The sequence below is a fragment of the Sminthopsis crassicaudata genome, chromosome 6, assembly GCF_048593235.1.
Source record: "Sminthopsis crassicaudata isolate SCR6 chromosome 6, ASM4859323v1, whole genome shotgun sequence".
Classification (NCBI taxonomy): domain Eukaryota; kingdom Metazoa; phylum Chordata; class Mammalia; order Dasyuromorphia; family Dasyuridae; genus Sminthopsis; species Sminthopsis crassicaudata.
Genome location: NC_133622.1, coordinates 70,618,983 through 70,637,093, shown reverse-complemented (window position 1 = coordinate 70,637,093; position 18,111 = coordinate 70,618,983). Strand labels below are relative to the sequence as shown.

At 35.1% G+C, this 18,111-nt stretch overlaps 1 protein-coding gene across 2 annotated transcripts in view; it reads left to right on the top strand.

The window, feature by feature from the left end:
- INPP4B (inositol polyphosphate-4-phosphatase type II B) overlaps window positions 1–18,111 on the top strand; it is a 910,680-nt gene that overhangs the window by 384,487 nt on the left and 508,082 nt on the right. For both annotated transcript variants that reach the window (XM_074275067.1, XM_074275068.1), the window contains exon 3: window positions 17,499–17,578. The gene's annotated coding sequence lies outside the window, so the exon portion shown is untranslated. The remainder of the gene's footprint in view (window positions 1–17,498; window positions 17,579–18,111) is intronic.

The following is an 18,111-nucleotide window of genomic DNA, read 5'->3' as shown; positions in this document are numbered from 1 at the left end:
TTTTCATATGCTCCTGGATTTAGCTAAACTGATGATCCTCACACATAATATCTCACTTTCATTTATTCAAGGCACTTCATCTTGCCTCTTTGACTTTATAGGGACTATTATTATTTAGTCTCTACCCTACTCTTTGTGACCCCATTTGTGTTTTTCTTTGAAAAAAAAAAAAACATAGTATATCTTGCCATTTCTTTCTCCAGTTCCTTTAACAGGTAGGGAAACTGAGATAAACAGGATGAAATGACTTGCCCAGAATCACACTTCTAGTAAGTGTCTGAGGTCTGATTTGAACTCAGATTCTCCTAACTTCACTCCTGGCATTCTATCCACCTCACCACCTTGCTGTACTTTTATAGGCTATATTTCATACTTATAATGGGCCCCTTCTGCATCTCAGAATCCCCATTTTTTTCAAGCTCATTCAAGCACTCTCTTCTACATGAAGTTTTCCTTCCACACATTAGCTTGTATTTCTTTTTTATATCCTTATTTATGTGTATTTTGTCATCCCTAATAGAATATAGTTTCCTTGAGAGCAAAGGCTCTAGCTCAGTTCCAATTCATGGGGATAATGAATCTTGTGAAGAGGTCCCACACATTCAAATTTGCATTATTCCAAGTTGTAATTGTGTAAATTAGGGTTATTGTTTCCAGTCAAATGAAAATATTCAGTATAAATTTAAATTAATTTTCATTGAATGCATTTTCTTTTAATCCCCAAAGCCAAGAATATTTCTGACATATAGTAAGTGCTTAATAAATACTTGGGCCAACATATTGCAGTAGGAGCATAATTAAATAAGTCTCAATTTTCTTGATATCTGATCCTAGGAACAGGGGAGGACAGGTTTATAGTCTGTATACAGACTATTGTGTGTATACACTATACTATATTCTGTATACTCTATAGTGTGTTTAGTCTGAAAGTTGGGAGAAAGAACCCTACCTCTTCCTGTCTTCTAGCCAAAGGTATTGCCAACCTTGGACATTGATGAGAGTCACCGAGGATGGGCAGATACGGAAAGGTTGTTGGAGAGAACTCCTTTATCAGTTAGATTACAAATACTTTTAAATCTTTGACTATTTGCATGTTGGCTGGTTGATTGTTGAAGTGCTTTATAAAATTTTAATGACTGTATACCCATAATATCATCCATGTCTTGTGATACATTGTTCATATAGAAGGTAGTCACAGATATCTTGAAGCTAACAAACACTTATAAAGTGCCTACTATGTGACAGACTATGCTAAAGAAGATCAGCAGTTCCATTCTCAAGGAGCTCATAATCTATTCAGGGAACGGCTGCAAACGACTGTGTACAAACATATTGTAGACAAGGTAAACCCGAAAGAAACATACAGAAGGAAAGTAATTGAGAAAAACAAAAAAACTCCAGGTACCCTACTTTTCTCTTATGACTCCTCCCTTCAAAAAAAGTTCCATAAAGAGCCCATTGAAAAAATGTGAACAGAATCAGACTCACTTAATTTTTGAGTTGGAAAGATATTAATGACCATTAAATCCTATTGATACTTCTAAGCAATTTTCCACTATTACGCCTCTACTTAAAGAAATCCACTAAATGAAGAATGACTTCTTGAGGCAGTGAAATATCCTTATGGCAAGTCCTACTGTTAAGAATTTTTTTTTATTTAAAGGAGAGAGAGAGAAACAGAGACAGATACATAAATCCAGGAGAGAGAGAAAGAGAGAGAGATAAAGGGAGAAGTGGGGAGAGAGAGAGAGAGAGAGAGAGAGAGAGAGAGAGAGAGAGAGAGAGAGAGAGAGAGAGAGAGAGAGAGAGAGAGAGAGAGAGAGAGAGAGAGAGAGAGAGAGAGAGAAGAGAGAGAGAGAGAGAGAGCGCATAAATACAAAATAAAGCAAATTCATGGAAATGAGAAGATATAGACAAACATGTTAGTTTTGAAAATAAAGTGGGCTGCCTCATTCTCTGAGATTAGAGGAAAGGGAGAATAATATAGAAAAAGAAATAGGTTTTGAGATATGGGAGAAGGGGGAAGAGAAATCACAAATGACTTAAATCCTTTGTTAGTCAAGTAGGAGTCGTTTTCTGTTACTTAAATATAAATATAATGCCTAGAAAGAACAATCATAATAACTGATAATTTTGAATTTAGAATGTTGTGTTCAGATCTCAATGCCACATTTTAGGACATTAGCACTCTTGAAAATGTAGAATTTTATAGAATGGCAACAGGTCTGAATGTAGAACACAACATTCCCTGAAGGGTTGAAATTGAAAATGAAAACAGAAGACAATGAAGAGGTACATGGTGAATGAGAGTAAGTTGTCATAAATATCAAATGAGAAGTTTTATAGAAGGGGAATAAAGAGTGCCAGTAAGAAAATACATGATAGAATCAGAAGGATGGACTGATAACATGAATGGTGGGGAAAGGTGACAAGAGGGCAAATGGCTCCTTAGGCATTCTCATGATGTCAGGAGAACCTCCAGCACATTGGTTAAACTTCCTGTGGCAAGATTGGGCACAGGCAAATATCACATAGGATGAGTAGACGTGAAAGGATGGTCTTTTCCATTTTTGGAGGGAACATGTAAATCCATAAAATCATAGATCTCTTTGAGTTTTTGAACTGTCTTGCTCATATAAAAGTGTCTTTAGAATATCACTTTCAAAGAAATTGTAATATTTACTTTAACATTTTCCATTTTAATTCATTTTCTTGAATAAACATTACTCAGGTCCTACCTCAGTATATCTTCCTAGAATTAAGCTTCCCACAAGATCTCATATAAATTCTCATTCCTATTAGGAACCAGAAGTACTAAAGTAGTTTCAGGATCTCTTTAAGCTTTTTTTTTTTGAAACAGTGTTGGTAAGTAGCAGTTCAAATGTGCCAAATAACCAGAAGAAAAAATAGAGGAAGCTGAAGGTTCAGAACATACCATTAATTGCCCATCCCTTCTCTGCTTCCAAAGACAGTGACAAAATATGAAAAAATATTGAATATTAATGATGTAGCATTCATCTTGGCAAACCAGGAAACATATGTATGTGTTTGAATGTATATATACACATATATGTATTTGCATGTATGCACTTGATTATACACTTGCACATGCAAAATATACATGGATATTTACATACGCAGCTATACGTATGCACTGTCATTGTCTAAAGCAGATGAACCTGAAATTTTACATCAGTGAAACATTCTGGATTCTGAGCCTTCAGTCTAATTCCCTTCTGGTTATCATCTGAATGTATATTTAACAGCTCATTTTTGTTTTTAAAAATATGGGGTAAAGTTTAATACTTGATAACCCAAATAAACAGACAGAAGTTTTTCTCAGTGGTATCAAAACATTCAGGTGTAACTCCCTAGATGACAAAATTGGCTCTTGTGGAAGCTATTTTATTTCTTCATTCTTACATGTGAAGGCAGATCACAAGAATAAAGAAATAAATTTCCCATTGTTAAACTTCAAAGTTCCTGATAACTTCCTTCTGGAGAAAAAACATTTTCCAAAGAAGTGGTAAAATATGTAATATATCCAAGAGACTTAGTCTCCTGGTTTAGGAATAAAGAATGGATAATTCTTCATAGAGGGAACTATTGCCTTGCCCCCTTCCTATATTTGAGTCATGAAGAATAATAATGAGGATTAGTTGCCTTCATCATCATTTATTAATCACCCACAGGTGATAATATGAAAGAGAAAGGGAGAGAGAGAATGTGACTAAAATTTTTATTGATGTCTTCTGCTTACACATAAATCATCAAATCTTTCCCCATCTGCAATCAGTGAGTCTTACAGTTAATTAAAAACAACTAAAACAATGATCAAGTTGGACAGCATGCAAAATTTCACATTCTCTATATCCACTCTCCCAAACACACTCTTCCCTCTTATAAAGGAGCATTTACAAGTGTATTTTTTTTTTAAAATCACTTCTCTCAGTTTAGAAAACATCCCTTACCTCTTCCAGACTATTTCCACTCGTTTCCCTTTTTGTGAGAAAGAAATGAATAAAAATGCATTTATTCAGGGATTACTATATGAAAAAACAAAGAGAAAAAAAAAAACCCTGTTTTTAGTGCTGGAGATACAAATAGAAAATAGTTTCTAGTCAAGGAGCTCACATTCTAATGGAATAAGAAATGATTTTTGCCTTTTGGGAAAAAGGGATATAATAATTGCCCTAATATAATAGCTTTAAGAATTTAAATAATTACATCTATATGGTACTTTCAGGTTTGTAAAGATCTTCCTAATATTTTGTTCAAATATCCCAATAATGCTGGAAGGTGGCTATGTTATTATTAGCATTAAAGTTGAGAGAACATCTAGGTTTCAAGCCTTTGAGTGATTTCCCTTGGCAATGGACCTGGTAAGTAGCTGAAGTCAGATTTTTCTGACTGACCTCTAGGAAGTTTTGCCTTTCTACCGGTTTACTCTGACGGCTATGTTTTATTCTATGAACATGAACAGTACACTTCTTGACCATTTGGGTGATTTGTGATTTTAATTTTTCAGATTTAATAATATTGTGTGAAAAGGATCACTTTCATCATTTAATTTTTTAATTCTGTGATTATTTGTAGTAATAGCAGTAGAGTCTGTGTGTGTGTGTGTGTATGTGTGCATGTTTATAACTGAAATTCTAATGTCATACAAATTATAAGACCGAATCTGAAGGGCCATTTCTAGGCCCCCTTGAGACAAAGAAGACTGACTTATATAATATACATAGAATGTGCCTGCCCCTTGATTGCCATTTTTTTGTTTGATTTCTACATACACATTTTTCATTATCTTTCTGTTTGCCAAGTGGAACACAGCTCACATCAATTGCAAAAAGTCCACAAGTCATGCTCTGAAGGAAACGCTTTCCTTGTTCTTTCATTTTGCAGATGGATGGGTGGGAAAGCTTGGGTGAACCTTCAGTCTGCATATCTGGTCGTCTGCCAAGACAAGGCGTAACAATTTAATGCACAATCGGAGCCATAGATTAGATGATATTGGAATAGAAATGGCCATATTGGAGCACATGAGAAAATAAATCCAATGCAATTGGGAAGTGACTTTGCAGGAACATTGGCCAGCTTTGACTCAGAGTTTTATCCTTCTTGGATTTAGGTTTATTTGGTCAATGTTGAGCTAATGTAGCATTTGTGTAAAATGTGCTTCAGGTAAGATACCATGGAGATTTATTGTACCCTTCTCATGCCCTGGGCCATGTACATCTCTGCTCTGATAAATCTGGTATTTTCATCTTTAACAGATGTAGCCTTGATTCCATAGTGTTCATTTCAGGTAATTTCTGTAGGCCAGAATGTTATGGGAATATATTATGCTGGAAATTAGTTTTCCTGAATGTTGAAATAAATAGCACTTGAGTATATTGCATTGCCAGGTTCTCTGGTATTATGGGATTTTAACAGTTACAATTAGGCTCAAAAAGCTAGGGCTGAGCATTGCTTATTTCTCACACAGTATTGGTCACAATTGCAGTGATGGGATATGTAGTGCCCTATAAAGTAATAGCCCAAATGCCTTGTTTCAATTGGATTGCCAGAGGAGGTAGATTTTTTGTCTTGATATAAGGATATATTTCCTAACAATGAAAGCTATTCCAAAGTGGAATGGATTGCCTTGGGAGGCAGTGAGTCCAATTCAATTCAGCAAGCAATTATTAAGTGTCGACTATGTGCCAGGCATGGGGTAGGTTCTGCGTATTCAAAGACAAAAACAAAATAATTCTTGCCTTTAAAAGGCTTCTATTTTCCTGGGTAAAGAACAAGCATACATTCAATTAAATGTATAATATATACAGAGTAAATTCTAAGGGATTACAGGGAGAAGGTGGAAAGTACCCACACCTGTTTGTGTGTCTGTGGGTGTTTATGCGGGGGTGGGGAAAGGAGGAGAAGGGGAGGAATTGAGTTGATCTTCTTGAAGAGGAATTATTTTAAATAAACCTTGAAGAGAGCTAGTCCTTCCAAAGGAAGCACCTAAGAGGAGAGCATTCTTGACATGAAAGACAGCTTTATAATGGCTTGGATATGTCACTTCGGGAAAGTAGAAAGTAGATGGAAAATAGACTGATATGAACTCAGTCTAGAAGAGTGATTTTGAAAAGTTTTAAAAAGAGAGATTTATATTTTACTGGAAAGGTAACAAAAAGTTTAGAGAAACTTTTTAATTAAGCTGGGCAGTGACATAGGAAGGGCTTCACTTTATTGGCAATGATTTTGAACTTTTAAGTATAATCACTTATCAGGTACATGATAGGGGGATTCTTCTTCAGCTATTGCATCAACTACATAGCAACTCTGGTCCTGCCCACTGTTGAGATTCTGAAATTCTGTGGAATCTTGTTCAAATCTTGTTGGGGCAGAAATAGAATATCTGATTGGTAAATAAATATTATGGTGTACAGGGGCCATTGTTTTGAGTCTGGGAAAGTTGAATTCTCTGCCCATAGAAGTCACTGGAAAATAAGAGGGAGGCAGTGCTGTTTGATTTTGCTCTTTATAAATCGGTCATCCTATATCTCCTAAGTCAGAGATTATTACCATTTTATAGTAAACGATGAAATCTATGGACCCATCATTAAAATGTTTTCAAGTGCATAAAATAAAATAGGATTGTAAAGGAAGTCCCTTATACCGAAAGCTATCAATCATTAAAAAAAATAAATTCATGACCCTAGACTAAGAAGGAAAGAGCAAACCACCAATTGGTGTCATCAAGAGTTGCACATGACTGAAGCAACTGAACAATAATAAGAAGAGGTTAAGAACTCATATAACTTTAGTGCAAAGCAGTATATGCTCATTTTTCTCAGTTTCTTAAGTTTAATTCGGTATACTTGAATATTGTGTGAAAAGAATCACTTTCATCATCTACATGCATGAAGATGGATTTGTCATTCAGTTAAAAAGACAAGTCTTTCAGGGTTTTTTAAAATTTTTAACTTTTTTCCAAATTATTTTTTTTATTTTGCAGACTTTTATGTCATTAAACTTATAAATCACCAAAAATTATTGGAAGAATCTAGCTTCCTTAAAAAATGCTATTAGTCATTTACAGTAAATTGTAAATATCCAGTCTTTTTCCTTGACAATTTTCAAATGTAATGCTTAAGAAATTGGAGGGGGTTTCTTCCTTTGCTGATCTGTGCTGGCACTTTGGCCTGTGAGCTTTGGGAACCCCCAAAACTTAAATACATTCAACCTTGTTTTTATCAACAAGTCAAAATGCTCTTAATATCCTCACATTCATCTCCTGACTCTTTGCACAAATAATCTGTTTTCCATTCCTAAGAATTATCCCCTCCTCATCTTAGTAACTAGTTTTTTTTTTTTTTCTCCAAGCTCAATTTTTATATCACTTCCAACATTAGAGTTTAGCTAATTCCAGATTCCTATCACCTTATGTTTCTTCTGAATATATTATGTTTATGTTTATAGATATATATATTCTATCTTCTTCAACTGAATGTAATTTCCCTGAAGTCAGTGACAATTTCATATTTGTCTTTTGATCCCACTACCTGGCAAGGTGCCTGATGTACAGTTGGTGTTTAAGAAATTGTTTTGATTGATTGATGCCCATCAGTGCAAGATTGAACAATATGTGAAGATGCAAAAAGTCTCTGACTCAGCCTGGGTGGAAATTCCCCCACTAATAGTCCTTTATGACTTCATCGATAAGTTTTAGAAAATTGCCTGAGTCTTGCTAAAGATAACTTCACAGATAATAAATGTCAGAGATGACATTTGAACTCCAGTCTTAGCAACCCCGGGCTCAGCAGTCTATCCATTAAATCTAATGTTGAATGATACAAACGGAACCTGAATGAAATACTCTTGAAAATACTTTTCTTTCTGCAATCCCTTAATGGGTTTCTTTAAACAAGCCTTACTTATTCACAGCAATAGATGGTTTAAAGAAATGTGTTTAGTAATTTACAAGTATCAAACTCATGTTCCTCCTGTCAAGCTGCGCCTGTACAAAACTAGTTTATCTTAGCATTTTGTTATGTTTTGTTTTATCTTTTATTGAATTTGATTTTACTTTTCCTAAGAGAATCACATTGACAAAGCATTTTCATGGGGCTGATTTAGTGCCTAGAGTAATAAATTAGTGTCTGTACCCCTTGGAGCTCATTGGGTCCTTCTTAACATGTATTTCCTGTTACATAGTGCCTAAAATATAGACTCATCATTTTTCTCCACATAAATTAACCTCTTGAACTTGCTTTTTGCTAGCTCTCTTCTTTTTACAATCTCCACAACTCTTATCATGCCATCTTAACATGTGGACATCAGTGCTATTCCAGCTGTGTGCTCAATTCAATCCTCAATTCATTTCAGTGAAGATCTTATAGGCTTACAGATTTATAACCAGAGATGCAAAGGACCGTCAAAGACATCTAGTCTATTCCCTCTAATTTTACTGTCAAGGAAAACGAGGTTTAAGGGCATTAAAGGAATTGCCTAGACTCATACAAGGTTTAGGAACTGAGTCGACATTTTCAGTCCAAAGCCAGCCTTGTTTCTACTTGTTTCAAGGCAAGCTCTGGAGAAACAGAGACCAAAACAAAGGAGTTCTTGCCTTCAGAAAGCTTATTCCTACTATGGGGAAGGTGTGGGAATATAACTCAGGCAGAACAAGTAATTTCAAGAGAGAGCACCAACAAAGTATAATGCATAATTTATTATGCATCCTAAAACTACTTTATTTTAGTGAGATAATAGACTACAGAACATTTGTGTTCATTTAATTATATTTTTTATTTTGAATGTTGGGTTCCCTTCCATGCCCTTTATTGTTATAACTCAAGACAATGTAAATGAAATTTATTTTGCACAAGCTCTGCTTCTGTTCCCTAAGTTAGAATAATTACTCTAGCCAAGCTAACATTCAGAAGACTCCTGTGTCTCTGGAATAGCTCTCTTAGTCCACCTTCCCTCTTAATACCAGACAATCTAACTCAACTTCCTTTTCCTGATTCTTAAGACTTATCTGTGACCCAGATGTGAGAAAGGGTCAGAAAAATAATGTGATCCAATTTGAGCCAAGATAAACAAAGAATCTATGTCCAAGGCTTAGGAGCTGAGTTAGAAGGGATCTCAGTGGCTCATTTCTCAGAAAAGGAAATGTGAGACGCAATATTATTGCCTAATATTAAACATGTAGTAAGCATCAAAAATGACGTTTGAATTCAGTGTCTCCGATTTCAGCAGGTATAAGGGTCCAGTGGATTAAGTCCTGACTCCATTTGCAATTGGTTTTTGGTTATGCTGTAGTCTCACATGACAGATCCTTAAACAGATCCTGTATTCTAGATAGATCTAGTTGATCAGAATACTAGACTTGAAGTAAGGAAAACTTGATTTCAGATATCCTGTGACACTAATTGGTTGAATGAGGATGAGCAAGTCATCTCCTTTGAGCCTTAGTTTCTTTATTTATAAAATAGAAATATATTTATATTATAAATAAGTATGAATATGATATGATATGGATATTTAATATATAACATGTTTTATATATTAAATATATATTTATAACTTAAATATATACATATAATATTTTTATGAATATAAATTTATATTTCTATTATGAATAAATATACTGTAAATATATTTAGAATAAATATAGCTACAGAGATGAGTAGAGTTCAAATGAGAAAATAGATTTGGAGTACTTTGCAAATCTTAAAGCACCATATAAATGTCAGCTGTTGTTATTAAGAACTGAGTTTAAGATGCCCTTCCGCTGAGCATCACAGTGATGGTGTCTAATTAATGAAGGTTACATTTGATGCCATTATTCCACTTTATTCTTTCCCTTTTCTCTACCATACTGCCATTGTTGATTGCTGTCACAGAATTAAATGCCTGAGGTTTCTCCATTAGTAATAAAGCTGCTTTCTCACTAAGGACTTTGGTCCCCCGGAGAGAAGCCTAGATGAAGAATGAGCAGAATGCCTTGATTCTGGGAGCTCTGTGCTTTTCAGCTTTCAAGACTAAGATCAAAGCCCCTTGTCTTTTATTGGAAGCACCTTTTATATTTTCCCTAGTATTAGACTCAAAAATTGTATCCATTTTCTGGTTTAAAACAAACCAATTTCTTGGAATTCTGTTGTCCACAAAGCCTCTGCTAAGTGATCAATCAAGTGTATTTTGGTGGCCCTGAATGATTGTTCAAGACTTGAAAATTTCACTTCTTTCTTAGATGAAAGCACACTCCAAAATAAGACGGATATGCTTTTAACTAAGTGGTCATTCAGAAAATTCTATCTAGGAAGAAAACTTGTTTTGCAAGACCTTCAAAATTCTATCTTTTAGAAAATGAGCTTCCAATCACTTGGTCTAGATAGTGGTACAACTGTTCTGGACTCCCAGGTCACACTTTGCACATTCTGTTGAAGAATGTTTCAGATGCTCAAAAAATTCATGAATTGTACATGTTCCCACAGATTACAACCGTTCTCTCTCAATACATGAATTGTGGCCAAGAAGTCCATAAACTACCAGACAAAATTTTGCTGATAAGTCTCTCATAATTTAATTAATTTGTTCTTCTGACAGTCATTGGATCATAAATCTAGAACTGAAAGGAATGTCTGAGGCCATCTTGTTCAACACCCTTATTTTGTAGATGAGAAAAATCACATCCCATAGAATCTCAGTGACTCACCCAAATTCACATGAGTATGAAACCGTCAGAAGAGGGATTGCAACCCAGGTTCATTGACTTCAGAGACAGTGCCATTAGTCTCTTGCTGAGCCCTCTAAATCTCTTACTTAGTCCTCAAGGCTTAAATAAAACCTATTAGTATTATTAAGACTCTGACATAACATTGAGAAAACAGCATCAATCCAATGCCTTTATTTATTTATTTTTCCCTTCTTATTCCTTTTTTTTTTTTAATTAATTTTATAATTATAATTTTTTTTGACCCATATGCATGGGTAATTTTTTTTTACAACATTATCCCTTATATTCATTTTCCCAAATTTTCCCCTCCCTCCCTCTACTTGCTCCCCTAGATGACAGGCAATCCCATACATATTAAATGTGTTACAGTCCAATGTCTCCATTGTATTGGAGTAAATCAGTTTTAAATATAAGAACATGCTACCATGGTAAAGTAAAAAAAAAATATGACTTTGGGCAAATCATATAATTTCTCTAGGATTTAGTTTGTTTATTTGAAGAATGGAAAAATGAGACTAGATGGCTTCTGAAATATCTTCCAGCTTTAGACCTTTAATTCCAAAGTCATGTTTTGACATCATCTACCTCCATCATTCCTTGGCTACTGTGGTTCAAAACAGACATCATTCAGTCTTAATAGTAGGTTTTTTTTTTTTTTTTTTTTTTTGGTCTTTTGTGGTCCAGCCTTCTGATGCTTGCCTTTTTGTGTCCCAAGGTGCCTATTTCAGGGAACTTTATACTAGACAAGGTAACAATACTTGACGTTGGTTTTTCCTATGGCTATCTGTCTGTCTCTTGGCTCCCTCCCCACTAAGATTGCCAGTGCAATTCTTGAACTTTTCTTTGCCTTTAGTTTGTCTTCTGATTCCCCCCTTCCCCCAGACTTAATGCCTCATTTTATATCTTGTATTCTTGTACTCTTATCTCCAAATCTATTCTTAGATTATCCATGACAGCTATGCAGCATTCTGAAATCTTCAGTTTCATGTTGCTTGTCTGATGGAATTCCACTCCTTTGCTAATTCATCCCCTAAAAAAGAAATTAGTAAATTAGTCAGACATGGTTTCCTTTTGGAAAAATCATACTCTTATTATTTTTGTTTCATTATTTGATGGTTTGATTCTTGGTTGTAGCTTTTACAAGTTTACTTGGAAAGGAGGCCAGCCTTCCTGATCTACATTAACCTCAATTCCTTTTGGATCAGCTTCTCTGTCTAAAGGTCACCTTGCAGTTTTCCAGGTGGCTGGTATGGTGGCCATCTTATAATCAGGTTAAACATTTGGGGCAACAGTTCTCCTTGAATTCTTTCAAGCCTCCTGTGTGGATCTCATTCTGTCCCTGTAATTTTTTTAATTAATTTTTTTAAATCAATTTAGCACATTCTAAGTAAAGACCATTATTTGATTGGATCATTTGATTGAATAAATCCAACCTATTCATTTCAAGGAATTATTTTGAAGTGAGAATATTGCTAAGGATGATTCTGAGAATGACCTTCACCTTCTCATTCCTGAGCACTCACTGCCAAATCATCAATTAGGACTTCCATTGATTCTCTTTCTGGATTCCTCTATTATATATTTAAATGATCTTCCTTTATTGACTTTAGAATATTTTGAGAAGTATTCCTATAAACCTACATTGAAAGGCTCCATTGTTACATTATGTTTAGTCTGCCAAATCCGGCCCAGTTCACAAACATTTATTAAATGGCTACTATGTGTTAGGCCAAATTATCCAAGAAAGGCAAAACACAGTCCAAACTCTCAAAGAGTTCAAAGTTTAATAGAGAAAACAATACAGAAAAAGTATGTAGGGATTATATATATACATATGCTTGTATATTATACACACACATATATCTTCATGTACACAGATACACACAATACCCCCACTATATCTCCCTACACTCATTCACATATATATGATACATTATATATATTATATATATATACATATATATATATATGTAGGAGATCACCCTAAATCCTTAGAATATGTCCTAAGAACAAGGAAAAGCTTCTTGCAGAAGATGAGACAAGCTGAGAAAAGCTAAAGGAAGCCAGGGAAACTAAGAAGCAGAGATAAAGGGAGAGAAAGTGTTAGAGTTCTAGCTATGGGAAAATCTCGAAGGTCAGGAGATGGGGTGCTCTGTGCCATATTTATTTAAATTTTCCTATTTTTTCTTACCTATTTTTGATTTTTTTCTAGTTTTGAAAATGTACCTTAATTAAGCACTTGATAAATGCATATATCAACTGTACTTATTTCTTTTTACTGATTCTTAGTGATTTCTCATATAGGACATTTTTCTGCTTTCATGCTTTTGAACAAATGTTGACTTCTGTGGAGAATGCTCTTCTGAATGAATTCAGAAAAATTTGGAAAGACTTATATGAACTGATAGAAGAGCCAGGAGGACATTGTACACAGTAGCAACAATATAGTATGATAAGCAACTGTGAATGAGTTAGCTACTCTCAGCAATACAAAAATGCAAAACAGTTCCACAGGACTAGTGATATAAAAGATGCTATCCATTTCTAGAGAAAGCAATGATGGAGACTAAATGCAGATTGAAGCATATGATTTTTCACTTAAATTTTTCATGTATTTTTTTTTGGTCTGTAGTTTTGTTTTTGTTTGTTTTTGCTGAGGCAATTGGGGCTAAGTGACTTACCCAGGGTCACACAGCTAGGAAGTGTTAAGTGTCTGAGACCAGATTTGAACTTCGGTCTTCATGACTTCAGGGATGGTGCTCTGTCCACTGCCTCACCTAGCTGCCCCTATGTTTTCTTTTAAAACATGACTTTTTTATGGAGATGTTTTGCATGTTTCCCTCTAACACACACACACTTAAATACTTGTTTATTATTCCCTTTCTCTTCCTCTCTTGGAATATAAACCCCTTGAGGGTAAGAATTATTTCCTTTTTGTCTTTTTATTTTAGAATCTTTGAATAATAGATAACAAATATTTCTGGAATTGAACTAGATCCATATATAATAACAATAGCTTCAACTGCTACTCTTCTTTAAAAAAATAGATTATTCAAATAAATGGTGATTATAGTGAATCTCCTTAATGTTATCTTGTCTTGATCCTCTATAACATAGAATCATCTTTCAAGGAAGGCATTCCTTCAAGAAGACAGGGGAATGGAATCAGTGCTCATTGTTTCCTGACATTCTAAGGAGGCAGGAGTAAACCTTAGAGACTAATATACAAGACCAGCTGGGTAAAAGATTTATTAGATTACCTGTGGAATTTCTGATGTCTTCAGGAAGGCTGAATGACAAAAGATTCTTCAACAGGGTGTAGACTGCCTATTTTCTGTGGTTTGGGCAGAAGTGGGAACTGTTTGCTTTAGATTACAGCTGGGAGGAGAACAAAGGCTAAACCAGCTCGTGATCCTGATCCTGCCTACACAGTAAGTTAATCTCTTGACTTTCCCATGGGTGTGAGCACTCAAGCTGTCGGTGGGTAGAACCAATATTTTCTTCTGAAAACACCTTTGGATCTTATCAAGCACTCACCGGGTTCTTGTGGTTGGGAGCTCAAAGGATTACTTTTGTTAGAGATGACTTCAATCTGAAAAGCTTTTATCAGTCCTTCTTCCATAAAAATGAATTCTCTGTGAAACATTGTTTTACTGCTAATTGTTTAGTATTTGAGGAAATGGTTGGCCTGTGAGTCTGCCTTCTAGTAGTCTCCATGGATAGGATCACAGATTGAAGGCAGGAAGGGCCTTAGAAGTCCAAGAGTCTTTTTTATAGGTAGGTAAGTGACATAGATAAGAAAAGAAGACCAGCATATAGTAGCCCAGGTCTTCCTCTCCCAGATCCAGTGCTCTTTCTTCTTTACCACCTGCCTATTTCCCTGAGGAATGAGGAATGGGCTACAACAGAATACCCTCGGACTCCACAATTGCAAATCTGTTAGGGATTCCAGGGAGGTCTTGGAGAAGGTGACAAGAGCAAAAAGATTGGCACTCCCTCCTATTTGAGGGTATGGACAGCTCCTGGACCACGTCTCCCATCTTCTTTTGTTTTCTTTGTAAGAATCTAAAATAAAATACAAAACTCAAAAAGATCATTTTATTACTGTAAAAAGGGTCAAGGAGGATTCAGAAGGGCCTGTGGACTCAAAAAATCTAACAGCAACTGCAAACAGCAATGACCTGCTCAAACCCATAAGGGTTAATTCTGTCATCTCCCCAATGGAATCCTGACTATCAGTTTGGGATGTTACAGAAAGTGACAGCAGTTCAGGAAGAATTGGGTCACACAAGTTTCCAGTTCCTTTCCTGGAGATCTAAGAAGCAGAAACAGGACAATTAGTTTGAGGAAGAGCTCGGCTTCCATTCCAGGTTAATTCAGAGATCCAAGCTCCCCCTTTCTCTCCTCCTGCCAATCTGCATCTTTAATAGACATCAATTGGGGCAGCTGAAAAGCTGAGAAGAGAACCTATGTAGGATGATAACCAACATGCAGGTATTGTTTTGAATCAGAATCACGTTTCAACAAGTCAATTTTTTAAAAGACTCTTGGATCACTCATTGTAGAAAATTCATGACTAGATTTTTTATTTATGAAAAGCAAACATCCTGGTTAAATTGCAGAGTATAAAAGCATTTGCAAATGTCAAGAGAAGGCCTGGTGTTGATACTGACTCCCAGGCATACTGATGTTTGAGATGTACCTGCACTATCAGGGTTTCTGCTAAATGGCACTTCCTGAGAAGGGGCAAGAACTATAAGGTGCAGAGACTCAGTGACAGGGAAAAACCTCTCAAACTGAACAAAGGCTTCATGGCAAAGCCTAGAGAACAAGTTCTTTGTCCTACATCCTTCTCAGAGAGTAGTGACTCTCATGACAAGGTTTTTTTATTTTTTTTATTTTTAAACTTGCATAGTTTAAACTTCAAGAAAAGATCAGTGTTAAATGCTGAAAGGAATTTGTTCATATAATCTGGGCAAAGGTTTCACAGAAAAGCCCAGATGAATGAAATCCTTGTCTTATACCTCAGAAAGTGTCTTATACCTCTCCATTTTTGAGGTATTTGTTATATTGTCTGGTTTAGACTCAATATTTGACTAATGTTAATTCCTGCAAAGACTTGTTTCATGTATGGACTATGACTTAATTTTAAAGATTAGTGTATATCAAATGCACACACCCAATATATAAATCTGTATCTTAGAGGGAGAGTCATAAAAACCTTGGGTCAAGTTGCGTCTGTGACAAATGCTATGTGATTGGGATAAATCACTTAACCTGCCAGTGTCCCAGATAATTGCCAATTAACTTTGTTAAAGGGAGTTTTCTTACTGGAAGTTCCCCTAAAACAATGAAATCATAAAGTCTGGTTATGTAGGTTTGGACATGTTTTATGCATACTCATATATACATATAGATATATACTTATAATGTATGTATAAATACATATAACTTTATATCATGTATATTTGCATATTATATGTATATACATACATATGTGTATATATATATATATATATATATATATATATATATATGTGTGTGTGTGTGTGTGTGTGTGTGTGTGTGTGTATGTAGGTTGATGTGTAATTTACATTCAAACTATTCCCAGGATGATTTGAATTAATTTAGAAGAATGAACATATAAAGCAAAATAGGAAAATAAGGTTATAACAAAATATAGCTATTATTACTTCTACCAATGTCATGCTTAATCCTTGGCGAAGCAAGAAGCTGTGCCATCGACCAACTGGTCATTGATAGCCTTGCTCCTACGGTTCTGACTCCTGTAACATTTCCTCTAATATTTTGTTCTGTCAAATCAATTAATTATATAGGCATGTTTCTATAGATGGAATCATTCAAATTGAGGGACAAAAATGCATTAGGGTCATAGATTCAGAGCTAGCAGGGGTTTGAGGTCATTTAGCCCGTTCTCAAACATATTATAAATGAGGAATTGGACTCAGAGGCTTGCTGGAGGTCACACATTAATTAGAAAAACCTGGAAATTTCAATTCCATTGCTCTATTTGCAGATCTAGTGATCTGTCCATTGTACTGTTCTGTCTCTCTATCATTAAACATCATCCAAGCCTTTTAATTCTTATATTTATGGAACAATTCTTTTGCGAATACTACAAATTAAAGATTGTTATTAGTTTATACAGCAGTTTATATTTTTGGACTATCTTTTCTCATAAAGAAGTAGGAAAGTAGAATCAGGTAAATTCCTCTCCCCTTCCCATTCTTTTCCCTTTTCCTCTTCTCTTTCCTTTTCACCTTTCCTTTGTTTTTCCCTTTTGCCTTATCCTCCTTGGGTAATCTATTGGCCACTCCACCTTATGAAGATTCATTTTATTGTTGCTAAACTTAATATGGATGCCTAATAGATATATCCTATTGCAGCTCAGAAGTCCAAACTCAACAGATCTATCAGTATCAGCTTTCTTTGTTATTTGGATTACTAGTGATAGTGAATTTTCTGTGGGATAGGTCAGTATACTATAACCAAATTATCTGAAATCCTAATTATACAGTTCCCAAATCCCATTGAACTCAGGATTGTCATCAGTGCTCAACCAGCATGGATTTTTATTAAGGACCTCCTAAATTTCATGTACTAGAATCCAACGTCAAAAACGAAACATATTTTGTTGCTTTTCTGATGATGTACATCATCAGTAGACCAATAATTTTAGCTGGGGACATTTTATGGGAAGACATACAAATTAGTATCCCATTATAGCACATTGTTCTCTTGTTCTTTACAGGACTCTGAAACCAGTGAAATAATCATCCTTATAGCAGTGTTGTATTGAGGAGTACAAGAAGAAAGCACCTGTAATTCTCAGTAAGTAAGGGTTAATATCTATTCATTTTATTTCTCAATTTATATTTATATCTTGATACCAGGGGGAGAAAAATAACCTTTCCAGTAGTTGCTTCCATTGTAACACACATTTATTGTGTCTAGGAGACATTATAATTGTTGCTAGGTAGTACTTGTTGACTTTTCTGTAACTGAATAAAGATTATGTGCATGGAAACCTGGGCATATAAAGCTGTATCACAAAATCACTATATTATAGTGCCTTTTATCAATCCCAAGTTTATTGACAGGACTTATTTGGTGATAGCTGTATAGCAAAAGACCAGGGGCAGGGAAGCTAGGGCTTTTCCCTGGCCACTAACAAATTTAAAAGTTGTCACATAAAGAAGGCTCACACATAATTCTAACGCTTCTGTAAGGCATGAAGGAAACAAATAATGATTCAAATATGGGAAGGTGATGGTCAGAGTGAATCCCCAATGCCTCTTCTCTTCAAACTCATATGTTGGCTTTTCTTTTTTTAATAAAGCTTTTTATTTTCAAAATATATACAC